This window comes from Panthera leo, chromosome B1 (assembly GCF_018350215.1).
Source record: "Panthera leo isolate Ple1 chromosome B1, P.leo_Ple1_pat1.1, whole genome shotgun sequence".
In the NCBI taxonomy this organism is placed as follows: Eukaryota; Metazoa; Chordata; class Mammalia; order Carnivora; family Felidae; genus Panthera; species Panthera leo.
Genome location: NC_056682.1, coordinates 63,600,629 through 63,617,473, shown reverse-complemented (window position 1 = coordinate 63,617,473; position 16,845 = coordinate 63,600,629).

The window sequence follows — 16,845 nt, the reverse complement described above, 5'->3', positions numbered from 1 at the left end:
AACAATTCTAAAATTTGTAGGGAACCAAAAAAGACCCCGAAGAGCCAAAGCAATCTTGAAAAAGAAAACTGATCCTGGAGGCATCACAGTCCTGGACTTCAAGATGTGTTACAAAGCTGTAATCATCAAGACAATATGGTACTGGCACAAAAACAGACACAGATCAATGGACCATGGTAGAGAACCCAGAAATGGACCCACAAACGTATGGCCAACTAATCTTTGACAAAGCAGGAGAGAATATCCAGTGGAATAAAGACAGTCTCTTCAGCAAGTGGTGCTGAGAAAACTGGACAGTGACATGCAGAAAAATGAACCTGGACCACTTTCTTACACAATACACAAAAATAAACTCAAAATGGATGAAAGACCTCAATGTAAGACAGGAAGCCATCAAAACCCTCAAGGAGAAAGCAGACAAAAACCTCTTTGATCTTGGCTGCAGCAACTTCTTACTCAACACATCACCAGAGGCAAGGGAAACAAAAGCAAAAATGAACTATTGGGACCTCCTCAAAATAAAAAGCTTCTGCACAGCGAAGGAAACAATCAACAAAACTAAAAGGTAACTGACAGAATGGGAGAAGATATTTGCAAATGACATATCCGATAAAGGGTTAGTATCCAAAATCTATAAAGAACTTATCAAACTCAACACCCAAAAAACAACTAATCCAGTGAAGAAATGGGCAAAAGACATGAATAGACACTTCTCCAAAGAAGACAACCAGGTGGTCAACCAACACTTGAAAAGATGCTCAACTTCACTCATCATCAGGGAAATATGAATCAAAACCACAATGAGATATCACCTCACACCTGTCAGAATGGCTCATATGAACAACTCAGGCAACAATAGATGTTGGCGAGGTTGTGGAGAAAGAGCAACTCTTTTGCACTGCTGGTGGGAATGCAAACTGGTGCAGCCACTCTGGAAAACAATATGAAGTTTCCTCAAAAAATTAAAAATAGAACTACCCTATGACCCAGCAATTACACTACTAGGTATTTATCCAAGGGATACAGGTGTGCTGTTTCGAAGGGGCACATGCACCCCAGTGTTTACAGCAGCACTATCAACAATAGCCAAAATATGGAAAAAGCCAAAATGTCCTTCAATGGATGAATGGTTAAAGAGGTGGTATATATAGATACAATGGAGTATTACTTGGCAATCAAAAAGAATGAAATCTTGCCATTCACAACTATGTGGATGGAACTAGAGGGTAATATGCTAAGAGAAATTAGTCAGTCAGAGATACACAAATATATGACTTCACTCATATGAGTACTTTAAGATACAAAACAGGTGAACATAAGGGAAGGGAAGCAAAAACAATTTAAAAACAGGGAGGCGACAAAAACATAAGGGACTCTTAAATATGGAGAACAAACAGAGGGTTACTGGAGGGGTTGTGGAAGGTGGATGGGTTAAATGGGTAGGGGAATTAAGGAATCTATTCCTGAAATCATTGTTGCACTATATACTAACTAGCTTAGATGTAAATTAAAATAAATAAATTAAATATGAAAATAAAAAATAAAAAAAGAAATATTCATTATTGCCTATTACACACTTAAGTACCTTGCTAGGCACTAAGGATATGGACATGAATAATACTTGGAACTTGTCCTCAAACAGTGTACAGCCTAGACAAGTAAGTAAATAAGTACAAGCTTTTCACTTCTGAAATTGCAACAGCAGAAATGTATAAAACAGAAAAGGAAATGACTAACTTGGTTGGAGAGGGGAGGGAGGAATCTCAACATAGGCTTAGAGCAAGGAATTATTGAGCAAGGTAATGAACTTTATAGGCCTCTATTAGTTTAAGATTCTGTGATTTTAAATTGAAAATAAGGTAGTTCAATAATCAATGCGTTTATATGGGTCAATTGTTGTCTCTGTATAAATTGTCAGAGTTTTCCCATAAGTCCTATAGATCTGTGAGTCCTATAGAGCATCACAGAATAACTTCCACTTGGCACCATTAATTACCCTTTCATAGTGCTGTGCCAGGCCCCATCCTGGAAAGCATCATAATACCACAGTCCCTCAATTCGATTGTTCCTGCCTGCCATATGCTTGGCTTTGTATGATACACTGGGCAGATGAGAAGGAATAAAACATAGTTTTGCCTTTAATGAGTGTAATAGGCAGCTTGGGGAAAATATCTGCAAACATATCTTATATAAAAATAAAGGGATTACATACAGATTAATGAACACCATAATGGGAGTTGGTTAAAGGTGCTTATGGGAACACGGAAAAAGGGGGCACTTAATTTTGATTAGGAGTAGGGCTTTTTGAAGAATAATAATACAAGTTTGTATTTATTAAGCTCTTACATCATGCAGGTATTTCCCATGATTGCCTCATTTAATTCTTTATTACAAACCTGTAGGATAAACGTAATTACTCCTTTTATAGATGAAAAACTCAGTGAAATTAGAAATCTAGCCCCAAACCACAATTATTCTTTGATAAGATAAGCTTGCTATGCAGGTCTTCTTGAAACCAAAATCCACACGTGTAACCATAATTTGATACTGCTTCCCAAAGAGAGGTTTACCAAGGAATTGGTTGCATCCATTTCCTAGGGCCTACTATAACAAATTAGCTCAAAGCAGATAGATTCAAACAACAGAACTCTATTTTCTCACAGTGCCGGAGGCTCCAAGTCCAAAATCAATGTCTTGGCAAGGCCATGCTCTAGGGGATAAGCCCTCCTTTCCTGTCCAGATTTGGTGACTCCAGCTGTTTTTTTCCTGGGCTTGTGGAAGCATGATGCCAATGTCTGCCTCCTTCTCCACATGGCCTTCTATGTGTTTCTGTGTCGTCTCCCCTTTTATCTCTTATAAGAACACGGGGTTAGGGCCAATCCTAATTCAGGATGACCTCATCTTAATATCTTTACCTTAATTACATCTGCAAAGTCCCTTTTTCCAAATAAGGTCACATTCATAGATACCAGGGGTTAGGTCTTAGCTATATCTTTTGATGGATGGCAATTCAACCCACCAGACTGCTGCTTTGGTAGAGTTTTTAGAACAAACTGGAGTGTGTCAGAGTAGGAGAGCAGTAATTGCAACAGGTTCAAAGACAAGACAAGTAACACAATGCCACACTAGGAAACCACGTATATTTCATTATGCTGGGATCACCAAAACAAAAATAAACAACAAAAAACATGCTGAGAAATGAGGTTCAAAAACTAGAGAGAATATCATAGAAAGCCTTGCCCACAAGCTAAGTTATTAGGGCTGTAGTCTAACCTGGGAGTCATTCAAGTCTTTTCATGTAAGGAAAGAACTATAATTAATTATGCATATAATACAAGTCACTCTAGTGCCAACATGAAGCAGCATTTTAGGATATGGATTTGTGGGCAGCATTGGACATAATCCAGATGAAAGAGAATAGATCAAAGACCATTTAAAAGAAGAAAGGGTTATGAAATTAAATGATAATAAGGGATAGATGTGAGTTGACTTGATAATCAGTTGGATGTGGGGAATTAAGGAGAAGAGGAGCTGGAGAAGACTTCCAGGTTTCAGCATGGACCGCTAGGTCACGCTGCCCTTCACCAAAAAAAAAAAAGCGGAGTCAAGAATCATTACAATTTCACAGGGAAGGAATAATGAATTTTACTGTGGACATGTTGGCTTTGAGTGCCTGAAGTATAAACAGGTGAACTAGACAGTTGGACATATGGACAGAGATGCTGATTAGTTTTGTGTGGTGCGATTCTCTTCTGCAGAATCTGTTACTTCTGTTACTTTTCCAAGGACTATATCTTATTCATATTTACATCCCTAACAGCTGTCAATGTACCGAGCTAATAGTAGGTGATATGTCTGTTGAATTGGTTTAAATATAATTCCTATTAACTCTATCTCAAAGAAATTATAACAATAGCTATGAGCATTCACACACTGATTTTTTTTTTTTTATGTTAGAATGATGTATTAGGCAGGTTTCTTTCCATTTAGGTGTTTTATTATTTTCTCAATTCTGAGAGAAGAATTGACTTTTCAGACTACTAAGTTTAGGAAAGAATTGGACCCGAGGAACAAAAAACAAACAAACAAACAAACAAACAAAAAACGCAACTGGACCTGAACAGTTTAACATCTTGTTACTTGTGTGACTGGCCTTTCTGCTGGGAGCACATTGTTTACTTGTCCACACCTCACAGGCTCAAGGCCCTGGGGGACATGGCTGGTAGGGTGTGGCGCCATCTGTAACAGATACAGCTGTCTTAGGCTGAGAACAGAACTTGGCAACCTATTACTTCTGTATGCCTAAGCCCTGGTTCAAAAGTTCCCTCAATAATGATAACATTAGGGGCACCTGGGTTGCTGAGTCAGTTAAACGTCCAACTTCAGCTCAGGTCTGATTTCATGGTTTATGAGTTCGAGCCCTGCGTCAGGCTCTGTGCTAACAGCTCAGAGCTTGGAGCCTGCTTCAGATTTTGTGTGTGTCTCTCTCTCCCTGCCTCTCCCTTTCCCCACTCGTGCTCTGTCTCTCTCTCTCAAAAATAAATAAACATTAAAAAAAATAATGATAACTGACTTTTTTTATCTCTATCTGCTTGTCTCCTGAATCAGTTTTTGATTTTTTGATTTCTGCAATTCCAACAGGCACCTTATGGACCTTGTTCTTTGTTTTTTTTTTTTTAAATTTTTTTTTTTCAACGTTTATTTATTTTTGGGACAGAGAGAGACAGAGCATGAACGGGGGAGGGACAGAGAGAGAGGGAGACACAGAATCGGAAACAGGCTCCAGGCTCTGAGCCATCAGCCCAGAGCCTGACGCGGGGCTCGAACTCACGGACCGTGAGATCGTGACCTGGCTGAAGTCGGACGCTTAACCAACTGCGCCACCCAGGCGCCCCTGGACCTTGTTCTTTGTAACTGAAGCAAATTGACTTGTTCCTTATGCAAGTGCTTCACATGCTCCACTTTAAATAAAATAGTTTTTATTTGACTTAATTGAAAATTTTATTTGAATAACCAAATTACTGTATATATTAACCATAAAAAACATTGAAATTATGGACAAACCAATATGTTTAATTTAATAGATCATCCATAATCTACCAGAAACACTGCCATTTTTTGATAAATATCCTTCTGATCTTTTTGCTCCATATTCATGCATATTATGTTTCTTTATATACAAAAATAAGGTCATATCACAAATCTATTTTACAAAAAGTTATGAGATGGAGTTTCATGTCATAAGATAAACTTCCACATCATTTTTAAAAAATTTATTTATTTTGAGAGAGGGGGAGAGAGTGCATGTGAGCAGGGAGGGGCAGAAAGAGAGAATTCCAAGCAGGCTCCATGCTCAGTGTGGAGCCCAACACAAGGCTTGATCCCATGACCATGAGATCATGATCTAAGCAGAAATCAAGGGTCGGATGCTTAGCAGACTGAGCCACCCAGGCGCCCCACTTCTACATCATTTTATGCGACTTAATTTTACTTCTCTGTATCAATAAACAACAGCTTACTACTTGTGATGAGCACCAGGTGTTGGAAGGAAGTGTTGAATCACCATATTGTACACCTGAAACTAATATTACACTGTAAACTAATCAGAATTTAAGTAAAAACTTAAAAAAAAAAGAAATGTCTTAGTCAATTTCTTGCTTTAAGACATTTAGATTACTTACAATTTTATAAATGCTATTTTGAAGAACATTCTCATAAGTTCAGTCATTGTGTGATAAGGTTTTGAGGTATTTTTCCAGCAAGATTTTCCACCAACTCATGTGAATGAACACGCTCACTGTCATTATTTAAAAGATTTGACAATATAGTAAGTGTGCTGGCATTTCCACTTGCTCTTCCAGATCTACACTCTACCTATTGACACCCTGTTCTGTGACCCAAGGGGCTGACCCCTAAGGATCATATCAACCAATTGCCCTGCCTCTGGCTTCTGGTTGGGTTTGGCTAGTGGAGGACAACAGCTGGGTATTGGAAGGCTATTGGAAACAGATGTATTTATTCCCCCCAGATCCCTCTGTACCAACATGGTTGACAGTAGCTGCATATTTCTTTCATTGGGTGTCCCTCTCCTGCAGCCACTGCTCTCATGGTTCCCGTTGAAAATTCCCTTCATTGCTCCATCAGGCCAAAGATGGTAATAGTTTCCTATAATTACTATTAACAGAATGCTTCAGCAATCCTTACTGGCTATTTTAAGTTATCCACAACTTTAAAACAATCCCTTCATGGGGCGCCTGGGTGGGTCAGTCGGTTAAGCGGCCAACTTTACGTCATGATCTCGTGGTCGGTGATTGTGAGCCCCAAGTCGGGCTCTGGGCTGACAGCTCAGAGCCTGGAGCCTGCTTCGGATTCTGTCTCCGTCTCTCTCTGCCCCTCCCCCATGCACACTCTGTCTCTGTCTCTGTCTCTCTCTCCAAAATACATAAACATTAAAAAAAAAAAAAAAGTCCCTTCATTAAACTTGCCTGAATTACTCCATAGAGAATGTCATTTGCTTCTTGTCAGCACTCTGATGAAAATACGGATAGGCACAAATTTGTAAACATAGAACTGACCCAGGGTGGTCTGTATGAAATGCCTGTGAATAAAAATTAACAAAGTTAACACTGTTCACCTGCCCTTCGCACTGTGCTAGCTCATCTCCAAAACAGCTTACTCCACTAACATGTTGATTTGGGTCACACACACAAAACAATCAAGTTAACTGTTGAAATGTTTAAAGAAATATTAGTTTTCTCCTAAGAAAATAAAAATCAAAATAGTTTCCAATACATTGCAACATTGTCAATTATGTATTTTTACCATTTTATAAAATTGAGATAAATACATGATTTTAAAGAAATATTCAAAAATATTTATTTATCCAACAGATACATGAAAGTAGTTCAACATCACTAATCACCAGGGAAATGCAAATCAAACCCAAAATGAGATATTGTCTCACACCTGTTAGAATGGCTGTTATCAAAAAGACAAGAAATAGCACGTGTTAGTGAGAGAGGATGTGGAGAAAAGGGAACACTTGTGCACTGCTGGTGGGAATGTAAATCAATGTGACCAGTGTGGAAAATATTATGGAGGTTCCTCAAAAAAATTAAAAGTAGAACGACCATATAATCCAGCAATTCCATTTCTGGGTTTTTGTTTTCCAAAGGAAACAAAACATGAATTTGAAAAAATATACGACCACCTCTATAATAATAATAATAATAATAATAATAATAATACATAACAATGCATAATATATTATTATTGTAATATACCTACGTACCCAATACATATATAATATATATTATTATATTGTACCCAATACGTATATTATATATGTACCAAACAATGCTATTTATTGCAACATAATTTATAACAGCCAAGATACGGAAACAACCAAAGTGCCCATCCATGGATGAATGGATAGAGAAAATACACAATGAAGTATTACTCAGCCATAAAAAAGAATGAAATCTTGCCATTTATAGCAGCATGGACACACACAGAATATTATTCAAGGGGCACACACACACACACACACACACATACACACACACACACACAGAATGTTATTCAGCCATGAGAAAAAAGGAAATCCTGCCATTTGTGACAACATGAAACTGGAAGACTTTATGCTAAGTTAAATAAGTCAGACCCAGAAAGACAAATACCATATAATCTCACTTATGTGGAATCTAAAAAAACCCCAAAGACCAAAACAAAACAAAACAAACAAGTAAAAACAAGCTCACAGATACAGAGAACAGATTGGTGGTTGCCAGAGGCAAGGAGTGGGCAAAAGGGGGCAAAGGAGGTCAAGAGGAACAAAGTTCCAGTTATAAAATAATAAGTCAAGGGCATGTAAGATACAGCGTGGTGACTATAGTTAATACTGTATTACATATCTAGAAGTTGTGAAGAGAGTAGGTCTTAAGTCTTCATCACAAGAAAAAAAAATTGGGACTATGTGTAGTGACAGATGTTAGCTAGACTAGGCTTATGTGGCAATTATTTCACAGCCTACACAATATCAAATTACTATGCTGTACACTTGAAACTAACATAATTGTTGTATGTCAATTAGACCTCAATTTAAAAAGTTTATTTATAATTTATGAAAATGTGCACTGGAACAGCAGCCAGAATTCACCTGTAATTATCAGTTGGACCATTCTCTCTTTCACCGCATAAGAAGTCAACATATTCAGAAATGTTCCAGACTTGACAGTCTTGTGAATCCTGTGGTCTTGTCACATAGCTGTCTGCTAAGATTTCCCTAAGATACAATACATCGCCAGGGTTAGTGATCTGTTGCCTTTTTCAAACATAGGCTTCAGAATATTCTCTGTTGCTTCTTCATCCAGGAGGAGCCACCTTCTGTTGTTAACAATCATGAAACAATGCCACTGAACATAATCCCAAAACTTCTGCACACCATAGCATTGCATGGCTGAGGACTAACTGATGTCAACTGAAAAGTAGCTGGCATCATGCTGGGATGACTATTGTACTAGCTCAGTTTGGTCACTAGACAGTGTCTCTTCAGGGAGTCTTAAAAACATTTCTAGAGCAGTTTAAAGCATATTATTCTAAAATTAGTGCATGTTTATTTTCACGGTCATTAATTTTGCTGCTATATTCCAATAAAGAGTAAAGTAATACTAGAAACTGAAAGTTAAATGTATCATGCTTATAAAAAGCCCATTATGACATCTCAAAGCTGCACTAGGCTGGCAAATATAAAAATTCTAACACCAGCAGGAATAGATATAAACACCTTTTTCTTAACGGGAACTACAACACATCTAAATAGACTTATTGTCATGTTGCAGTTCAAAAAATTTGCTTGGGCCTAAAAAATGGTATCTAGTCTATGCCTAAAACTGGCAGATTTTTTGTTTTTGTTTTTGTTTTTGTCTTGGAGTTAGTTTAATTGTTCTAGATTGCCCTAAAATACCCTGAATGACAAAAGTGAAATAAGGTACCATTATAGAGACAGTAAGGAAGTTAATGATTAGGCATAATTATACAGACATATTAGATATTTAAGAGCTTACATGGAAAGCTTAAATTATGGTTTTTAAACTGCCAGAAAAATATTTTGAACAATAGTGTTAATTTATGGTTAATTCCCCTTTATGTTTCTGCCTGCAACTTCATTGTAGTTCTGAGTTGGTTTCTAAACTTCAGGCATGTGAACCTGAGAGAACTAGATATAACTGAATAGACCAGTGAACATTTAGTGAATTCTTGTCCTGGGCATCCCTAATGAAGCATGATAGCCTATAAGATTAATTTTTGTTTCAATTCAGTTTGAAATGCTACAATTCTTAAGTGAAGTCTCAGTATAGATTCAAACCACTGTAATTCAAACCCATCAGTACTCTAGTCTCTGGAGTACTTGAAATGCCAGAGGAGAAGTTAAGAATTAAAACAAACCACCACCACCACAACAACAAATTAAATGTAAAAAGGCTACTGGGTACAATCTCCCATCTTCTAGTTCCTGCCAGAGTAAATGTATGGAAAATTACAGGAAAATTAGCTTTACTTATCATCTTTAACAAAACACAGTGTTTAACTAATTTTGTGGAATGCCAAGTAGTTTGGAGTGTTGTTCAGTAATTAAATGCCACAGAAGGCTAATTCCTGTGATGACAGGATTCAAAGTAGGGGAAAATTCAGGCAAAAATGTAACCTCTTCCCACAACCTTTAACCCACTTCCTTTCAACACTAGAAATGGATCACATCCAACAGACATTAGAATTTCAAATACTGTTAAAAGAACTTACAAGTGCCACATTATCACCAATGATACTATTCTTTTGATGGAAAAGAAACAAGTGGAAGCTTAGAAGAAATTGAATCAGCCTTATTAGCAAGAGCTTAGTTCAAATAAAAAAAAATTAACTAAAATCCTACAGTATATAAAACAAAGATAAGACATTATCCCTAACCACATGTTACTTACAACCTGATTAGAGGATATAAATTTGCAAAAATCATGAGATAGAATAAAAATAAAGAGTAAGGATAATTACCATGGGAGATTCTAAGTACCAGGAAGGTTTAAAGGAAAGAAAATACAGTAAAACCTTGGATTGTGAGTAATTTGTTCTGCAGGTGTCTGCAAGACTAGTAAATATTTCCAATAAATTTTCAATTATTTTTTGATGTTTATTATTGAGAGACAGAGACACACACAGAGTGTGAGCAGGAGAGGGTCAGGGAGGGAGACAGAATCCGAAGCAGGCTCCAGACTGAGCTGTCAGTACAGTGCCCCATGCAGGGCTCAAACCCACGAATGGTGAGATCAGAGCTGAGCTGAAGTCGGACGCTTAACCAGGCGCCCCTCCAATAAATTTTAATTTGAAAAACAAGCCATGTCTTACAGTGCAAGTAGTACGTGATGCCAAATGTCACATGATCACAACTGAGCCAATGGCTCTTCTCTCTCTCTTTCTCTCTCTCTGTCTCTCTGGGATTGTGGATGATGGTCTCCCATGCTCAGATGTTCAGTCTCAGGCTGTGGTGTTTCACAGAAATCAGTGACTTTTCAGAACTTTGGAAGGTATCCACAACTGGCACTAGCATATTTTTTGTCACTTCAAAGCACCTATGGGCAGTACTTTGCTTTTCCATCTTTGCTTCATTCTAGGTCAGGCTGCCAGCAGATACAGACCCTTTCCTTTGCTGCTTTATTGCCAATTACATTAAAGACAGTATATGACAAGAGTTTATTAATACTGTACTGTAATCAACATCGTGCAAGCGTATACAATGGCCCCCATGCAGAAAAGCTTCCATTGAGCCAATAGACAGCAGTGATCCCATGAGTGATAGTTAAAGTTATCCTACACAATAATCCTTCTCTCTCTTGTCTCCTTCACAGCAGCCACAAAGATTTTCAAATTAAGTGCAGGTTAATTTGTTCATTTTTCTTTATATTTTGTATTTTCTTTATTATTTTGTGTTATATTACAGTATTGTAATCATTTTTATATGACTATTTTTGGATTGTGGAATGAACCATCTGAACTTCCATTATTTCTTATGGGGAAATTTGCTTTAATATACAAATGCTTTGGATTACAAACATGTTTCCAGAATGAATTATGCTTGCAAACCAAGGTTTTACTGTAGACCTTTTTGAGAGCAACAGAAAACTTCAAGGAAAAGATACCCTTTCGGATGGAAAGAATGTCCACAAGACAGGGCAGATGAAAATTTCAGAAGACAATAAAAGCATGGACAAAAATAAGGAAGAAAAATATATGTTGCGTAGAAAGAAAAGAACTGGATTTCAATGCAGAAGAGTTAAATATGTGGGACAACTAATTGGAAGGTTGTGTTGGGTTAAGATTTTTAGACTTTATTCTATAGGCAATAAGGAGACATAAAATTGCACGTAGAGAAAAAGTGCCATGGACAAAGTTATGATTCATATCTCAGTAATGACTAGCAGTAATTGGTATGGGGAGTAACAAGAGTTGGGAAGGACAAAGTAGCCTCCACAGTTCAGGTGAGAAGCAAAAGTAGCCTCCATAGTTCAGGTGAGAAGCATATAATTAAACCCAATACTTCAACCAAGATGGTTATCACAATTGTTCAAGAACTTTGTCTCTCCACAAGAAGTCAACAGATCTAATTCTATGAAAACAAGTCTTTTGCTAGAGCATCATCGTAAGTAACCAATGTGTTGTAATATAGTCGGAAACAGAATCAGGTAAAGCATGTCATCATAGCTTTTTATAATAATATTTAAATAGTATGGTTCAAGTATTTCCAGGAGACTGACCTCAAGTAATCCAGCATCACCATGAATAGGTGGTTTTGACATGTCTTCTCCTTACTGTGGGCTCTGGATAGTAACATACTGAGTGGCTCAGAATTGGGCCAGGGCACTATGAGTTGTAATGGCAGCTGAGACCAAAAATGGTGGTCTTAATTCTTAACCCTATCCTTATGCTTTCAATGTTTAAAAAAAATTATTTTTCGTTTATCTAGAAAGTGATGCAATGATAACTGACCCCTACGCTGTTGGAATTCTCCTTATTTTCCAAAGCCAGCTCCTTCCACTGACACAAATGCCTTCGTCAGCAAATAGCCTGAATCTAAATAAGATAAATAGGTGTCCTCTGGGGCTTATGGCTGAGAAGCCTCTGGGCATTACTGAATACACTCAATTAGGAGGTGTCACTCCCAGGTGGTGACAGTGACAGGGAATTAAATCCTAAGAAAGTGCAATCCAGGCGCTTGAATTTCGGGTGACTAATTTGGTTGACTCCATTTGCAAGGTTTGACCGGCCACTGCAGGTGAAAGGATTTGACTGAACATAGATCAAAAATCCCCCCAGAGCTGAGTGACCTTGTTAAGCAACTTTGCTACATCTTTTATGCAGTGAGTTATGCTCAGCAAAGCACGGATATTTTCCATTAACCTCTGAGGCAACAACAAATTTATCCATTTCCTTTCCCTGCTTACTCACCTCATTCAAATCCTTCAGCAAAATGTCCCTCACTTCTCCCATTTGCCAACTTGTCATGTGGGCTGTACAAACTAAGTCCCCAAGAAAGACTGCTGTCTATTCCAAATCTAAAGGGTTCATGAGTATTAAATTAGGTTCCTGGAGTTCTGACTTCCCCCAAAGAATTCCAAATATAATTTAAAGTACCTAGAGATGATGGGCATTAAAAAGTACACTTATCATGATTAGCACTGAGTAATGTACAGAATTGTTGAATCACTGTATTGTACACCTGAAACTAATTTTACACTATATGTCAGCTGTATTGGAATTAAAAATTTTTTAATCTTAATAAAAACAAATAAAGTACCTGGAGAAACAGAGAGCAATCTCTTACTTTCCACAATTGTACAAACAGACTAACTGAAAATACTTGTCAAGCTGGATCAAATCAATCCAAACATATTTACTGTATGCCTAATATGCCAGGCACTGGCACTGTGTGGGCACTGGCTATACAATGACAAATCACAGCCCTCAAAGGAGAGAAGGTAGCTTGTAGGACAAGTTTTGAAGTCTGATAGACCTGGGCTCACATCCCACCTCTAACTTTCTCTGTGGTTTTGATAAAATCTTTAATTTCTTGAAGTCTCAGTTTCTGCACCGGCAAAATGGAGATAATAACTCATAGAGTTCATGGGAATCAGATGACATTAGTGAAATACTTAGTTTTGTTTGTGCAAACAAATAGTGGAGATGCCCAAATGTTAGCTGCTTGTAATTAAAGAATTTATTTTGTCTTGCCTCGGTTGGATTTGATTTGGGTTTATTTTGCCTTGTTTTAGAAAAATCACTGTTGAGGGAAGAGGAGTAGAGCAAATTAAATCAATAACTATAAGATAATGTTCAGACAGTCACACTAATGGACAGACAGCTGTCCTTTTTCAGTAAATATTTGATCATTTTGGGAACTAGCATCTTAAATGAAATGTAAGAGGACACCATTTATCTTAATATCATAAGATGTGTTTCACACTATAGACATAAATAATAACAAAAGCCCTTAAACACAACTTCATTCTTAAGGCAAAAAGAGGGGGATCCTTTGAAGCAGGGTTCAAAGTTACCTTCCATGTGATTAGCACCTCTAACAGCATAATTGGTCAAGGGCAGGCCTTAGACTGGCTCAGCCATTACTGCCTTATAGGAAAGCACTGAACACGCCGTTTTGCTGAGTGTGCTGAGCAACAGTCATGCCTGGAACTGTTGCTATGTTACCAAAGAGACCACAAGCTCTTGACATCCCCACAGCAATATTAACATGCACAAAAATCTGTAGGAGTTTCTATCGGAACCCCTAACAGCCAAATGGCCATTTGGAAAATGTATGATTCCTTTTATAACCTAGACCTTGGAAAATACATAATCAAGAAATGGCAAGCATAATCAGAGATGTCAGGAAAATTTTTAAACGTTAAACATCTTGTGAGATTCAGCCTTTTGAGTTATTCTCATTAGCATCGGTCCACTGTGCTATGTCACATCACCAAAGGCTCAAATCAAGCAGAGTAGAATAAGAAGATAGGGGCCATTAGACCCTTAAAAGAAAACAGTGACCCAAAGAAACCACAATTGCTGTAGACCCAACATATGCTAAGTGCTTGATGATTCTCCTGGCTTCACCCAAAAGAACACTCATACTTGTGCGATAAAGGCCATGAAAGGGATCATACTCCAAGGCACTTTTTCACTCCCAATCCAAGCCCCTAGGTGTACCTGTGATGCCTATTCTATAACATGCCACATCATCACAAAAATCTAGTTTAACATAAATAAAAAAGGGAAAAAAAGCAAAGGAATTTGGCTCTGTTGGGTATCTGGTCCTTTAGGATATTCTGAATACAGAATTTTGAGTTAGCAGTGAGGGATTTCTCTTTTAACTTAGATTCAACTTTTTATTCTCCCTCCCTTGATCTGATAGACTCTCCTGAAGGCATTAAGCCTCCTGGGCTTATTCCCTATGGGCTTCTAGATCTAGCCTGTGTGATTTCTATTGCTTGCTGCTTTTATTTTCTCTGTGAATTTTCCATTGACGTTAATTAAGCTCCCTTTAGCGTGATGAGCTTCTCAGTATCTGATCTAAAGCCTTTCACACATAAAAAATAACAAGTTAGAAAGAAAGCAGTTCAGTCATAAAAGAGATGTGGAATCTGTTCAAGTTGTTAACATTTTAAAAAAGGTCAGCCCTTTAAATGGTCAAGTTAAATAGGATGAATGTGGGTTAAACCATCCCTCTGTGAGGGTTCACAAACCCATCCATGGGTCTGCTCACACCTGCAAAGGGTCTACAAGGCTTCCTTTCTCTCTGTGGTGCAGGCTACATTTCAGGAGCTGAAGCTGCATTGAGCATGTACAGTACTGGGGCTCTCACAGTTAACACAGATTCAAACAGAACCTAAACAAAACTACATTTTCAAAATTAAAGAACTAATAGTCCATTGTGATAGTCCGGAAGCACATATCAAGGGGAAGACTTTAAAAAGGCTTTTTAATACCGATAAATTTGATTTTTTGTTGTTGTTGTTTATTATTGAGAGAAAGCATGTGTGGGTGAGGGGCAGAGAGAGAGGGAAACAGAGAATCTGAAGGGGGTTCTGTGCCGACAGCAGTGAGCCTGGTGTGGGGCTCGAACTCCCCCACCGTGATATCATGACCTGAGTCAAAGTCAGATGCTCAACCGACTGAGCCAGCCAGGTGCCCCAGATAACCTTGATTTTTAAATAACAGGTTTGGATCTCGTTATTTTTATTTTGTTTTATTTTTTTAATGTGACATGTCAGGTGAAAAAGGTCAAGGGCCTCCCAGGATAGTGACACACTCAGAAGCACCATCGGACTTACTGCTACCCACCACACACACGTTTTCTCTCCGTAGCATGCTTGGTTAATCATGTCTCCTAGGACGTGAAACAGAACCCTAACCCTACCGTATCACATGATCTTCTATGATGTTAGTTAGCTGCACCAGCAATTTCTCCGAGGAGTATTTTATTCCTTTTGAAAAAATATATATTTATTTTTGAGAGACAAAGAGAGAAAACGAGTGGGGGAGGGGCAGAGAGAGAGGGAGACATAAAATCCAAAGCAGGTTCCAGGCTCTGAGCTGCCAGCACATAGTCTGACACGGGGCTCAAACTCACGAACTGTGAGATCATGACCTGAGCCGAAGTCAGACACTTAACCGACTGAGCCACCCAGGGGGAACCCTCCCCAAGGAGTATTTTCAATAAAGATGATGTCCTCCAAGCAAAGAGATATCTTATTACTAGACAGATTTCACTCCCTGAACCTCGTGAAAGCCATCTGGACCCTATCTGGTCTTGTCCACTCTAACCCAAGACCTGCCCAAGATGAGAGCCCACTTCAATACTATTTCCTGCCTCTTTTCTTCTGAGTCCTAAGCTCATTTTGGCACATCCTCACAAGCTGGAGTGATGTGCTCTCATTTTAGTATCCCAAACCCACAAGAATAACCTGTAAAAGATAAAATTCCAAAGAAAGATATTTTTACACAAGGATAAAAAATTTTGTTTCTTCACAACTCCTGTAAAGAAGCTTTACTATCTGAATACTTGACCCAGTATAGATAACTGAAGACATCCTTTATCTTTCCATAAGGGTCAAATGTGGTGGTTTGAATTGTGACATTATTTAGAGGGGTTCACATAGTGCTTTCTATAAGAATTGCCTGGGAAACAGGTTAATACCCAGGAAAATACAGACACACACATACACACACACGCACACACGCACACACACATACATATGCACACACAAGGAAGGGGGAGTACATATACTAAGTGCCTCTATAATTTCTGATGTACTCTCTTGCATTCTATATCGAGAACCATTGCTTATATTAAGAGACAATATCATCTCTATAAAGTGACTTACTTGAATAATAGCAAAGAGAAATTTTTTTTAACCAAAGAAGTAAAATAGGTAACAGAACCAAACAGGTAAATAGCAAAAATATTCACATTAATCAGAGATAAGAGAGTTAGTTTATATAAAAGGAACAAAAGATGATATTGTGAGAGATTTGGGGGTGTACAGCATAAAGAAGAGTCTCAAGTGTCTGCATACATTATTTTCTCAAAGGTTCACAGGGGTTCCTAATTTTTCGCTCAAAATGATGCAAGTCAAATAATTTTTCTCAGCCATCACCCCTCACCTACTATGCTGGATGGAAATCAAGAAAACTCCCATGTTAATTTTTCTGTAAGAGAAGAGTTCAAGAAGAACACTTAAATTCTAGGAACCACTGAAACTATCTTTCTTTCCCCATGTACTGGCTGCCTAACTGCAG